Source organism: Thermobia domestica, chromosome 5 (genome assembly GCF_964235325.1).
Source record: "Thermobia domestica chromosome 5, izTheDome1.hap1.1, whole genome shotgun sequence".
Lineage (NCBI taxonomy): Eukaryota > Metazoa > Arthropoda > Insecta > Zygentoma > Lepismatidae > Thermobia > Thermobia domestica.
The window spans coordinates 42,728,286-42,742,608 of record NC_137458.1 but is presented as its reverse complement, the minus strand read 5'-3'; positions in this window follow the sequence as shown (position 1 = coordinate 42,742,608).

Sequence of the window (14,323 nt, the reverse complement as noted above, 5' to 3'; positions counted from 1 at the left end):
GGTGGGCTACTTATATGTTCACTATGCGCTAGAAAGAATCATAAAACAATGAGAGTGATCGGTACAGACAGTAGGATGCAAACTACTACTGGCTGCAGCCCTCACGGCTTGCTTGTCGACGTGTTAGCCACCCCTTTATACAGTATATACGGTTCTGGTGGACATCTTTCCAACTTTCTTCTCATTTTTAAGTCGTAATGTTTGCATTTAAAAGTAGTATTAGTAACTTACATGCGGAATATCTAATTCTTCAATATGATCAGTATTTAGCGGGAAAATATTGTGTTCCCCTAAAACATGTTTCGACAGGAAAAAGAATCCTTAGAAGATGATTCAAGGCCTGGATGGAGTGTGGATATTATTACCGACTGGCTGAAATACCCATTCTTCGCATGGGCGCTGTATTTGGAAGTCGACTCCTGTGGGAGAATCACCATTGATCTCAGGGACCGCGAAAACTATGGATTTGACACTAATATCGATCATTTTGGATTATTTTTAGATGTCTCGATACCCCCCCCCCACAAGTGGCCCCCGGCCCGCAGCCTATTGGGATGAATTTGAAAGTTAATGCGATCGGAGCTTCACCATTGATCTCAGCGACCGCGGAAACTATGAATTTGATACTAATATTGGTCATTCTCTACTACTTTTACATGTCCCGGTAAACGCGCCTCCCTGAGGTCCCCTGGTTCGAATTTAGAAAAAAAAAAAGCCGTGTCTTTGTCTGGGATCTGAACCAAGGTACCCATGACCGAAATTTGATAACTTGACCCACTCGTCTGGTCCCCAGGCCGCACAGACACACTCTTTATTTTATTTATATTAGATTAGATGATGTATGTACAAAAGTAGAGCAATATGTAATAACATAAGAACTTTTTATTGTCACAACTTACCCTACAAAGGTCACCACCATAGGGCAAGCGTGACGACACTTTCATATTTTCTATACCTACTGTCCCTGCAGTGTAAAATAATTTTAAATCATACGAGCTGAACTGCGCTCTCTACACAGCGCATCACTCTCATATGAGAATAAATCTTGTCATTCCTCACATTTGTACACGTCCCTTTACTGACACAAGTGAAGGACGTCTTGATAAAAATCGGCAAGGGGTATTATAAAGGGGAGGTATTTTCGATTTTTTTCAATATCTCGCACTGTTTGCAATATTTGATCCTACTTCCGGTTGGAGTTTCTCATTCATGTATGATCAGTGTTTTCTTTCTTCTTGCATGCAGTATGTAATAAGCAAATACATTATATACACAATAAATTATGTCAGTTATATATGGTGTTCTTGGTCAAAACACAGTAAACAATCAAGATCAACTTAGACTGGAGAAATGGTTCTTTCTAGTTTTTTCATTATAATTTGCCCATGAAACAAATGCCTGAGAGATATACAACTCCTGTATACGAGGGCTATCCAGAAAGTAGATTACGTTTTGGAATAAAAAATCAACAAAGTATAGGAAACAAATTTTATTATATACAGATGAAAGCCACACACAAATACTACTTTTCGACATAGTCACCATTCAAATTAAGGCATTTATCGTAGCGATGTACGAGCTTGGAAATTCCTTCGTCGAAAAATTCGGCCGCCTGCGACTTCAACCACTTCGTTACCTCTTCTTGCAGCTGTTCGTCGTCATCAAAACGCTGCATAGCCAGCCACTTCTTCATTGCTGGGAATAGGTGGAAGTCGCTCGGTGCCAGGTCGGGACTGTACGGCGGATGAGGAAACAACTCCCACTGAAAAGATTCAAGAACTTCACGCGTGACATTTGCCGTGTGGGGCCGGGCGTTGTCGTGAATCAACAAGATCTTAGAGCTCAACATTCCTCTGCGCTTGTTTTGAATTGCTCTTCTGAGGTTTTGCAGAGTTTGGCAATACCTTTGAGCGTTTATTGTAGTGCCTCTTTCCAGGAAGTCCACCAAAATCACACCTTTTCTGTCCCAAAAAACAGTCGCCATCATCTTCCTTGCCGACATTGTTTGCATGCATTTCTTGGGTTTTTGGGGAGAACCTGTGTGCCCCCACTGCATTGATTGCAATTTCGTTTCACAGTTCACGTGTTTCACCCATGTTTCGTCACCAGTAACGATGCGATCGAGTAAAGAGTCACCATCCTTATTGTAGGCGTCCAAAAAGTGCAACGCTGCAGCCATTCGCTGATTTTTGTGGTCCTCTGTCAAGATTTTTGGAATCCATCTTGCACAAAACTTGTGGTAACCAAGCTTTTCGCTGATGATTTCGTGCAACAAACTTCGCGAAATTTGTGGAAAACTCAAAGAAGTTCCGTTATTGTGAACTTTCGATTTTCACGGACTTTAACATCGACTTTTTCGACAAGTTCGGCAGTCACTTTGCTGGGTCTCCCACTTCGATCTTCGTCGTGAACATTGGTTCGGCCATTTTTAAATCTTATGACCCACTGTCGCACTCCACCTTCAGTGATAATGTTGTCCCCATACACTTCACACAGCTGCCGATAGATTTCTATCGGTTTACAGTTTTTTGCTGTCAGAAACCTTATTACTGCACGCACCTCGCAGCTCGCGGGATTTTCAATTAACGCAGACATTTCAAACCGTCACAGTATCTTAACGGAACACAGCACGAACCTCTCACTAGCACGGCTAGATGCCGACTGAGCTGCGCAACGCTCTGACCCCAAGATGGCCGCGCTAGCACCGCCCCTAGCGGACACAGACGAAAACGTAATCTACTTTCTGGATAGCCCTCGTACAACTATGTAGTGTTGGAATGTATAACTAATGATATGGTGCTTTACTTTTTTTTTTTAATTTCAACATTTCCAGTGTACCCTTAAAAATGTAATAAGGAAATAACGGCCATGTTTTTAAATATTCAATTAGAACTGTACAATCTACACAAAATTTGGAATTGACCAGTGAAAACGGTACGTTTCTAGCACTTGTGGTTTTCAAGGTTTTATTGTCAAAAGGATTGGAGAAGAGACAAACATATAAACCTAACATTTTAATATATAGACTAGCTTAACCAGCGCTCTCTACACAGCTCTTCATTCACATATGAGCATGAATCTCCTTGTTATTCCTCACATCTGTACATGTCCCTTTACAGACACAAATGAAAGACGTCTTGATAAAAAATCGGCAAGGAGTACCATAAAGAAGAGGTTTTTCGATCTGCAAGATTAAGCCTATTTCTGATTGGGGTTTCTAATTAGTGTTGTAAAAAAACGTTTTTTTTTTCTGTTTTTTTTTTTCAATAAAAAAACCGTTCTTTTTCATGTTCTTTTTCAAATGTCTGTTTTTTTTTTCTGGCAACTATTATCTGTTGATTTATATTGCAGATTATTGAAATAATCAACAGAACTTGAGTTGAAGCCCTCGTAACTTACAGATCGTTTGTTTCTTTGTACCTATACGAGCAAAATTGTGTGATTATTCCTTTCGGACCCAGGTCATTTTTGGCGTTTTCCTACATTTTCAGTTTGTGACGTATTGCTCAAAAACCATTTATTCGATTGATATGGTTAAGGCCTTGTTTCCTAGAAAATGGATGTGGCTATTTTTTGGTGTAAATCATATTGCATTGTTGCTAACGAATGGGAAATTACTAAGGGAAATGTAGGGGTGAAAATTTACAAAAAAAAAAAAAAAAAATCCCTAACCGAATTTCAAAATTTTTTGTATCTAGCACCACTGCTGCCATATGGTTCAACTCACCTAAAAAAAATCTTTGGTGTGTTGACAACGTAAAGTGAAATCCTGAAGTGGCTGGCTTCCATTCAAAGAGGGAAAGAAATAATTCTCTGTCATCATATAGATGAAATTTCGACACTTTTTACGCCTCAGAAGTAAAAATCAACAGATGCCAAGGCTACAGCTTCTCTAATTATCCTATTGAAACTTTTTATGGTGTGTTCTGTAGGCCAAAAAGGAAGCTTTCCGGTAGTGGTACTTTTGTTTCAATGTAGCCAGCAAGAGGGAAATAATAGAGGGGAAAAGGGAAATTTTCCGAATTTTTCTCCTAAAATTGGGAATTAATTGATTTGGCTGAAAACAGTCATTAGACAGACGAAAAATATCTAAAAATAAATCTTGGTACCCCAAAAATATATCCTACAAGTATCATGGCGATATCTAACAAAGTAAGCATGAAATTTTTAAAAAATATCTCATTCTACCTCAGAAATTCACAATTTTCTCACCATTTACAGAACATGGTTTATCATAAACCTCAACTGTACTTCCCCTAATTATTCTAGTGCGCTGTGTAGGCTAAGGACGAGGCTTTTAGACACTGGTACGTTTGTTCGAGTGTAGCCAACAAGAGGGAAATAATAGAGACAAAAAAGGGAATTTTTCGAAAATTTTCCCTAAAATCTGAAATTAAAATTTTCTGTAGCCGGCAACACTGTTATCAGACACACACACACAAACTAGAGGGATCTTTGGTATCCCTCTAATATATCCTACAATACAATATTAGATACACAATATTAGAATCACAATACAATATTAGATATAAGTATTGTGACGATATCTAATAAAATAAACATGTCAATAAAAAATATCTCATTCTACCTAAAAAAAAAAAAAAATCATAGTTATCTTTCCACTTAAAGAACAAGTCTGCTGTAAACCTAAACTGTACTTCCTCTAATTATCCTATTGAAACTTTCTATAGTACGTTGTGTAGGGCAAAGACGAGGCTTTCAGATACTGGTACGTTTGTTCCGATGTAGCCAACAAGAGGGAAATAATAGAGACAAAACATAATTTTCCCAAAATTTCCCCCTAAAATCTGGAATTAAAATTTTCTTTAGCTGGCATCACTGCTATTAGACAGACTCAAAGTATCTTAAATTAAAAATTGGAACACCACTAATATATCCTACAAGTATCATGGCGATATTTAAGGAACAAAGCTTCTAATTACCTAAAATATATTACGGTAAACAGGAAGGTAAGGAAAAACTAGAAAAATCAAGGGTCAGAACCTAAATACGAATTTTTCGTGCGCTCTCTAATTACTCCATTGTAACGATCTGTACCCGTGTTTGTTCAGTAAGGACAAACGTTCGACTGGCGTAAGTTGACTTGCACTCGGACGTATAGGTACGGATATATAAACAAAAATTTCGAATTTTTGCCCAAATTTAGGAACATTTTAATTTCCCTTATTGGCAACACTGCGCGCAGGCCCGTCCAATTGATGTCAACAATTATGTATCCATCCGAGGTATCTACCGGGCAAGTATTAAGGAGGTCTCCCTTCAACGAAAGAAGCTACAGAGAAAAAGAAGTAAAGGAAATTCGAAAATTCTCGACTTTTTGACTGGGGTGAAATTTGAGAAGGAAATTCGATACTCAGAAGAGAAAGAAATTAATACCGTATTATAAACTATGGTCCAACCATATTTGGCAAAAATAATGTCCCGATAGCTTAATTAGTGTCCACACAGGAGCGGATTAAAAAAGTGACGCTTCCGTGTGTGTCACTTTGTCCACCTGCGTCCGAAAGTGTTACGAGTGTACATTTGATTACATTTTCTTACTACTAACTCGTGTTGTTGTAGTAGTTATAGTCTCGACTAATAATAATATCGTTGTTGTAAACAATAACTTTATAAAGAAAATTTTATCCCCTTTTTACATCTTAGTTCCAATACTGTTGGTGAGAAATGCAGGGTGTTTCAAAATGAATATCGAGGTTTTAGTCTTGGTAGTACTTATTACATGTAACGTACAATTATAAACAATACACCAATTACAAGAACGCCTCAAACAGTTCTTCCTACAAGTGTTCGATGTGAGCTTCATTCGTCACACGGCACACATCTAGTCGATAGGCGAGAAAGGTCCATAAATTTTCCGCCATATGGCACAAAGCAGGTTCAATTTAGGGGAGTCTGGTTTCACCTGTACCATCTCCTGAGGATTTGCTGACGGCCAGATGCAAACATTATGAGTGTTCATATTAGCTATTAGGTGAAATGTAGATTTATCACTGAAGACGACACAATCCAGAAAATCTTCATTTGCGAAATTGACATGCAAGCCGTAGTCTGTAGGCTTTAGACCTGTAGCAACTGCAAACGATAAGGACATAGTTGCAAGCGTCTCCTTAATATTCTTCACACAGACGGTTGCATTGTAACTACAGATTCAGTCTTTATTAAAACACAAAAAGCTTTCTGTTCTCTAGTCTCCGTCTTTGCTACTACTAACTCTTTCTAACAGCAGACAGAGGAAACAATGCATGTGCATGTGTGCGTACAGAACTGTTTGAGTTGCTCTTTCATTTGATATTTATAATTGTAAGTTAATTGTAATAGATACTCCGAAGTTTCAAAACCGTAATATTCATTTTGAAACACCCTGCATTGCTTCAAATTTTGTCATCCTATATTCATGTCTTGTATGTACATATCAGGGCTGGCACTAGGGCATTTGCCGCCCAGTGCAATAGCATCATTTGCGGCCTTCCCCTTTCTCCAGAAAGAACAATTCTCAAAACTCACGATTTTAAGTATGCTATTCCAGCAAGAACAACAAAGGGAGGAAGAAAAATACACTCGCACTCAAAAAGGCTTAAATACTACAAATACAAATCTCGTTGTGTGTTTTTTTCTTTAAATAATAATCTATTGTTAGTGAAGATAAAGCAAACACACCTAAAAAAATGGTAACCCTTTTTTATAGAATTTAATATCGAGCTTCAATCTCAATATATCACTTTGCAATTAAATGCAAGTAGCTTTTTTATCTATATTTCTTGATTTTACTTCTACATCTGTTATTTTTTTTTTAAAAAAAAAAACTTGATCCTGCCTTCAGTGATAAGGAACTTGTTTGTGACAAAGAAAAGACTAGCTATCATATCAGAACTGTGATAACTAACTAAATGGAAGAGGTGTTCGAGATTGAGTTCTTGAATTTGGCAACAATCAAGCAATTTGTGCTGGGATTTATTTAACCATTTGCTTTAGCATTGTCCATGTGACCTTAAACTAATGCGACCAAACATAAATTTATGAATGTAGTATTCAAATAGAAGATCAGCTTAGTATGTGTAACTACCATCACCATGAAGTCTGTTTCCAACAAGAAATATTTAATTTAAATAATATACTTATGACATATTTTGTTCAACCCTCCAAACTTGCCGCTCCATGCAAATGCACGTGTTGCACATATGGTAGAGCCGGCTCTGCATGTCATACATATATAGTCGACAAATTATTTATATATGATATTTAGAAAAATACTAGTAGGGAAATTAGTATTAGTTTTTACATTTAGACAAGGTATTTGAATTTTATACTGTTCGTGACATTATTTTCGTACTTATTAAAGGCTTGCTTTCACGAAAAAAACAAAATTTCATTTTAACTTTTATTTCTTAGTTGATATTGATGAAAACTGCTGAAACCCGAACTGTTAATAGGTATGCTACTCATATAAATTGTAGGGGGCCGCGGTGGCTCAGTGGTAGAGCGTTCACCTCTGGTGCTTGGGGTCCCGGGTTCGATCCCAGCCCCCGCCAAGTGAACCTTGTGGTGGACAAACACTGTGTGCGTGGGTTTTCTCGGGGTTCTCCCACTTTCTTCATTCTACCATTTCATTCTTTACTCATCATCACCGTCTCCTTTAGCCTAACCGGCATAACCGTGGGACGTAAAACTCAAAGATTTCATTTCATTTTTTTCATATAAATTGTAAAATATTTGTAGCGTATCAGTATCTAGCGTTTAATTTATGTTGCATTTTACGGTAATTATACCTACATAAAAATATTTTATATTTAAATAGACGTAAGATGCGTTACAAATGATTATTTGAAAAAAAAAAACGAAATTTAGAAAAACAACGAGAGGCAATGATTTTTTTCTAAAAGAAACGTATATTTCTGAAAAAATACGAACGTTTTTTTTCTCTATTTACAACACTATTTGTAATTCATGTATGATCAGTGTTTTCTTTCTTCTTGCGTGCAGTATGTAATAAGCAAATACATTACACACACAATTAATTATAATGTCAGTGATATATGGTGTGCATTGGGCAAAACACTCCAAACAATAAAGTTTCATCGTAGCCTGGAGTCCTTCGTTTTTCATTATCATTTGCCCATGAAACAAACTCCTGAGAGATATACAGCCCATATATACAACTATGTTGTTTGGAATGTATAACTCATAAGAGATGCCTGCGATGTCCGTCAACCCGCCATAAGTAACTTTTCTCCTGGTTGCCTAATACCGTAATTTCGGTTTGCAACAATGTTAATCTTATGAGTTAAAATGGCCCCTAAAATGTTGAATAGAACAATAACGACACGGTTTTTGAAAATTTGAATGAGAACCGAACAATTACACAAAATTTGGAATCGACCAGTGAAAACGGCACGTTTCTAGCAAGTGTGGTTTTCGAGATCTCATTGTCAAAAGGATTGGAGACAAACATATATACCTAGCATTTTAATATATAGACTAGCTGAACCTGAGCTCTCTACACAGTGCATCATTCGCATATGAGCATAAATATCCTTGTCATTCCACACAACATCTGTACATGTCCCTTTACAGACACAAGTGAAAGACATCTTGATAAAAAAAATCGGCAAGGCGTATCATAAAAGGGAGATTTTATCGATTATTTTTTCTCAATAACTTGCAACGTTTGCAAGATTTGAGCCTACTTCCGGTTAGAGCTTCTAATTCATGCATGACCAATGTTTTCTTCTTGCATGCAGTATGTAATAAGCAAATAAATTACATACACAATCAATTATAATGGCAGTTATATATGGTGTTCGTTGGGCAAAACACTCCAAAAATAAACATTCATCTTACACTGGAGAAATGGTTATCCTTCCTTTTTCATTATTATTTGGCCATGAAACAAACGCTTGAGACATATGCAATCCCTATATACAACAATGTGGTGTTGGACTGTATGATGCGTAGGATATGATGCTTTATTTTTTTTTTAATTTCAACGCTTCCAGTGTACCCTTAAAAATGTGTAATATAGAAATAATGGCCATGTTTTTTTTTTAAATATTCAATTAGAAGTGGACAATCTACGCCAAATTTCCTATCAATCAGTGAAAACGTCATCTTTCTAGAGCCTGTAGATTCCCCTATCTCATTGTCGATTGGATTGACCACAAACATATAAACATCCACAACATATAGTTTAAAAGAACTCGGAAGATGGAAGCACAATTCACTTGCATTAATTTTAGAGAAGACATTAAAATACAAAGGTTTTGAACAATAATTAAAAACAAACTTTATGAAAAAAGATCTAGTTAACTAATTTATTTAAAGTAAATATACTCAAAATGTTTGTCTCTGTTAAACGTGAAATCACACATAACCGTAAATGAAAAATTTGAAAGCCGCATTTTAATAGATAGATATCTAAATTAGTAAAGATACTATTAAAACAAACAAAAGGAATCTAAATTTAATATAAAATAAAAGTATACGGAAAAAATATTTTGCTGATTTTGTCATAACTAACCCTGGTCTTATCTGCCTATTCTTAAAACGATAGATTTCAAATCAGTATCTCTTTATCGTTTTTGTTCGACATAGGTCAAAATTGAAACCGCAAGTGGTAGCGGATTTTTATTACTTCCTTTTTAAATAGATTTAAGATGAAGTGTGATCATCTTAAATCTATTAAGGTAATCAACGTTAAAACCGGAAATGGTTTATTTTTTAGCACTTCCGGTTTAAATATAACCTCCATGAACGGGCTCGTTTCCTAACTTTTGATCCTCTAGATACTATCTAAAATTAATGGTGATTCATCAATTAATTCTTGAGTTGTTTCCCCAGCGGGCGAACAGACTGAAGATATTGAGTAAATATATAAAGAAATTGTATTTGCGCAATGTACTATCTTCGGTATTTTCATTATTATTTCTGTTCTAATGTAATTACAAAAAAAAAAAAAAATCATTTGTTGTGCAAACAGAAGGGACCTTAAAATATGTTATGAAATTTTGAACGTCATAAGTCACAAAATAATCATGCATGTTGTTGTGTACGGTTGCGAAATATGGTTTTGTAACCGTCAGGGTGTCAAGTCGCTGTTCGGGCGGCTTTTTATTTGTAACCACTCCGTATAATCTGGTCGCTGTCCGTGGCTCGTGGTACTACCAATAAGTATACTCCTGATACTTTAACTTACCTGGACAGGACGATGAAGGACCTCTCCGAGAAAAGGTTACAAACTGTTTCCAAATCGCTCGTCGGTCTCCATAATGAGATGAGCATTAGGCGCCGAGAGGTTCGGGTGTCTCGTCTCGAAAACCTCACGGACGATCAGACGGTCATCCGGACCATACCGCACACAAACATCACTCATACAAACAACGAAAACACACTAGATTAAATGACACTATACTTATTTATTAGAGCACTATTATATAAAAAAAATAACGAAAAGAAATGAACACAACACTGGACACTAATAAATTTTGTCGCTGAAATTACGCTTTGCCCTTTTCGGACAATATAGCCCTTTATATATATATATATGATTATGATTCAGATATCACTACAAATGCTTCTCACACACCATTGACACACTTGGGGGGTTAGCACTGGGGAAAAGTTGTCTGGATCGTCCCACGATGAATCCAATTGATGTGCCGACAATCCTGCGGCGTAAAGATTAATCTTCAGCAAATAAACAAAAAGAAGGTCTCCGCAGTGAAATACTGATATTGGAGGGCGCGTATATAACTTTTTAGCGCACTAGGTTTATGAACTTGGGACTTCACTAGTTGGGGCTAGCCGTAAGAAATCGTCCTTCACCGGCTAAATAGCTTGTGCCCCTTTACAATAAGTCGTATCTGAAGCTCGACACGACATGCGTGGTTACGGCTTCCAGACCTGGAGTCGAACTCCCTGAGCATCCAACCTCAAGGAACGGGTTGCAATGGTTAACTGAAAGTGTTGGCAGTTCATTTCAAAAATCACTCCGTTAACTCACCTGTATGCACATACAAACAGAATACGGAAAATAATATATGTTAATTTTGGTCAACTGCCTATAATGCACTAGACACGGCGATAACTTTGGCGTGAGAAAGTACAGATAACGGACTGCAGAACAACGCAGTTGGTGCCACTTTGGTTGCTGGAACATCTGGTCAGCCCGTATTTCTCTAATCTATTATGTTTCCATAAGCGATTAAAGAAAGCACTTAATTCAGTTCCCAATAACTATAGAATATACACTGTGCATATAATAAGTCAGGGAGAAACACTGAAATGGTTAGTCACTAGCTGAAATGTTCTCAGCAAAAGCAATGTTTTAAATATATATATGAAAAAATGATTAAAGACTTCTTTGTCCAATTGTGTGGGAAAGAAGCAATTCCCACCGAAGAAAGAACTTATGTGCGTTGCAGAATAAAGTATAAATCGAAAATAATGATCACAGTCTTTACGAAATATACAGAGTGTCCACAAAAAATCCTTCTATAACCTGGTAGCGGTTATATATGGCGTCTGAAACGTGGAACGATCTGTCAAGTGCACACGTAGACAGGTTGAGAACCCTTGGCCGTATGATGAAGTATGAACAAAATTAGGTTTTTCACCAAAAATTTAAAATAAGTTAGTTGGCAACACTGTGATATGGTGTGAGACTTACGTGCATAAACGATGAATGGTTTTTCACCTGAAAAAGGGCTATTTAAAATAGTTAAAGAACTAGTTCACTCACTACAACATGATGAAGTTCCTGCATGAGCAATGTCCAATCCAAGTGTTCCATAAGGTAATAAGATCCTCTTGAACAATTGGTGCAGTTGGGTTTCCTTATCTTCCGTTTCTTCACATGTTGAAACCATGTTGTCTTCCTGTGTGAGTATCCTCCAATCCTCCATGATTCTCCAACGATGAGTTGATGAGGGGAGAAGGGGAGATTTTTTTTAACACTGGTGTGAGAAACGAGGTATGGTTGAAGCACCTGTATGATAACTTTTTTTTTTTTTTTAAGTTCGCAGAAAGCGTTTATAGGGCTATTAAAATTCTTACTTAAAAAAAATACTTTTCGTAAAATGTTTGAGTGTTCCGTTTCGATCACTTTATTTTGTATAATATGAAATAAATATACACACTCAATAACTATTCATGAAAACATCGACTTAAAGAATTATCAAATATCTCAATAAAAATTAGTAAATATACTGATATCTGTATTTAAAATATCAAAATATGAATGAATATGCAAATAGCAAACGTGTTAAAGGTACTAAAATATTAAAATTATTGTTAAAGTTTCGATATCACTATAATATATTTGAAAGATATGAAAATCATTGAAAAAGTAAAATGAATGGAGATGTAAACACATGATAAACTGACAATATGTAAACAAAATAAGATTTTCACCTGTATGTTCTTTTTTTTTAACTGTGCCTCGTGTTGTTTGGCAGAAAGAACGAAAAATCGTTTTTCCAAAATAAAAAATAAACTTAAGTGTCAAAATTGATGTTCATAGTAATTCCAAGAAATAAGCATGATTCTGTATATCAAAGAAAAGATCGTGATTTCGCTGACATGTATGAAGAAAATTCGGCACGCCATAAGATCAAATGCCATCTGCTCGTCGTGAAAATCGAGACTTTAATTCAATAATGCTCAATACAACAAATGGTTTCGTTCTGAAACAGTCATTATTAGCTTAGGCCTAGAATAATGGTCGCTGTTCACTTCCAAAAAGGTAAACATTGTAGGGTTACCAGAACATGTGGGTATTATCTGCAAGAAATTTATTAATAAAGCGTTGAAAACTATACAATATTGATCCAAGTTTTTCAAAGGTCTGAATCAAGGAAGTTGACTCACTAGTCCAAACATTCCTGAAAATAAATGGTCATTACACCATGAATTGACCAAAACCATAGGTGGGAAAAATGTGTAATACTACACGTACTTACACACACAATATGCCATCGACACCTGCGAGGCAAAACTAGAAACGAGGAAAGGCCTGCAACCATAGGCACTTACAAAATGTTTCTATACATAACTGAAATATCAACACTAATATTCAGTAAAATACACGTATGTTCCCTGGAACATAACGTACATCATCCACCTGGAAAAGTTGTGTAAACACACAAAATACAAATGCTCTCGTAGCACCGTAAAGATATGTCTCTATAAGACAAAATGCATGAGACCTGTTAAAAGAAAAACATGAGATACAAACAAGAATATAGTCAACGACATTACAACTCTCTGGTCGGTCTGAAACATCAAGATAGAATTCCCTACAAAACAGCTGTAACAAGCTTCCTTAGGCATCTTCGCTACAAATATTCAAAATGGTCTTATTAACGCATTAAAATTCAGTCATCGAGCATACGAAATAATCGACAAAGTAATTTTCATAAAACATTATGGCTTCATGCTGTTGGAAAGAAAGAAAATAAGTTTATTTTTCGGGATCTATATCCAATTGGAATAGTTTCTAGGACATACTGGAACTAAAATACAATTTTCTCAAAATTAACATGAAAAATAAACATTACAACACATTAGCATACAAGTACACAATATAGTTACGATTCATAAACGTTAAAATATTCACTGAAATGTTACTAGACAATGACATACACTAAAAAAAATCTAACCTAAGAATACACATGGTTAGTTACGGGTACCATAAAGAAGAAGAGAAATGAAAAACTATATTTTGCGATTGATGGCGAAAATACAGTTAGCTATGGAATATCCAATGGATTAGCCACATCCATTTTTGCAACGGATTTGCAATTCCAGGAAATATTGCCTCCCTGAAAAAATATTTATCCCCATAAAATATCCTACCCGAAGAAGTTTCCCTACGGTCGTTCAGTGGTCTAGAGAAGACAAAAAAAATGTTAATTAGAAATTACAAGAAAATATAGAAGTTAAACATATTTCCGCATACATATCAATATGGGAGAAGAACGACCGTTTACCATCACATTATCTGTTCATATAGTTCCTTCTTGAATAAAAAGATTACTACTTTCGTTCGGAGAATATACTATTCACATGACATTCCTACACACACTATTAGCTAACAAGGAAATGCCTGTTTTCACTTGTTTAAGGCTTAGCCTACTTTCCGTTCTAAACTTTTCTCTTCGAACAAAATATATCATGTCACATCCTGGAAATTCAAATAAGTCAAAATCGGGTAAATGACGTAAATGAGGTTCAATAAAATTACAGTAAACACTTCAAAATGAAAACGAAAATCTAAGATTTACACTGAAAAAGAAATTTAATATTG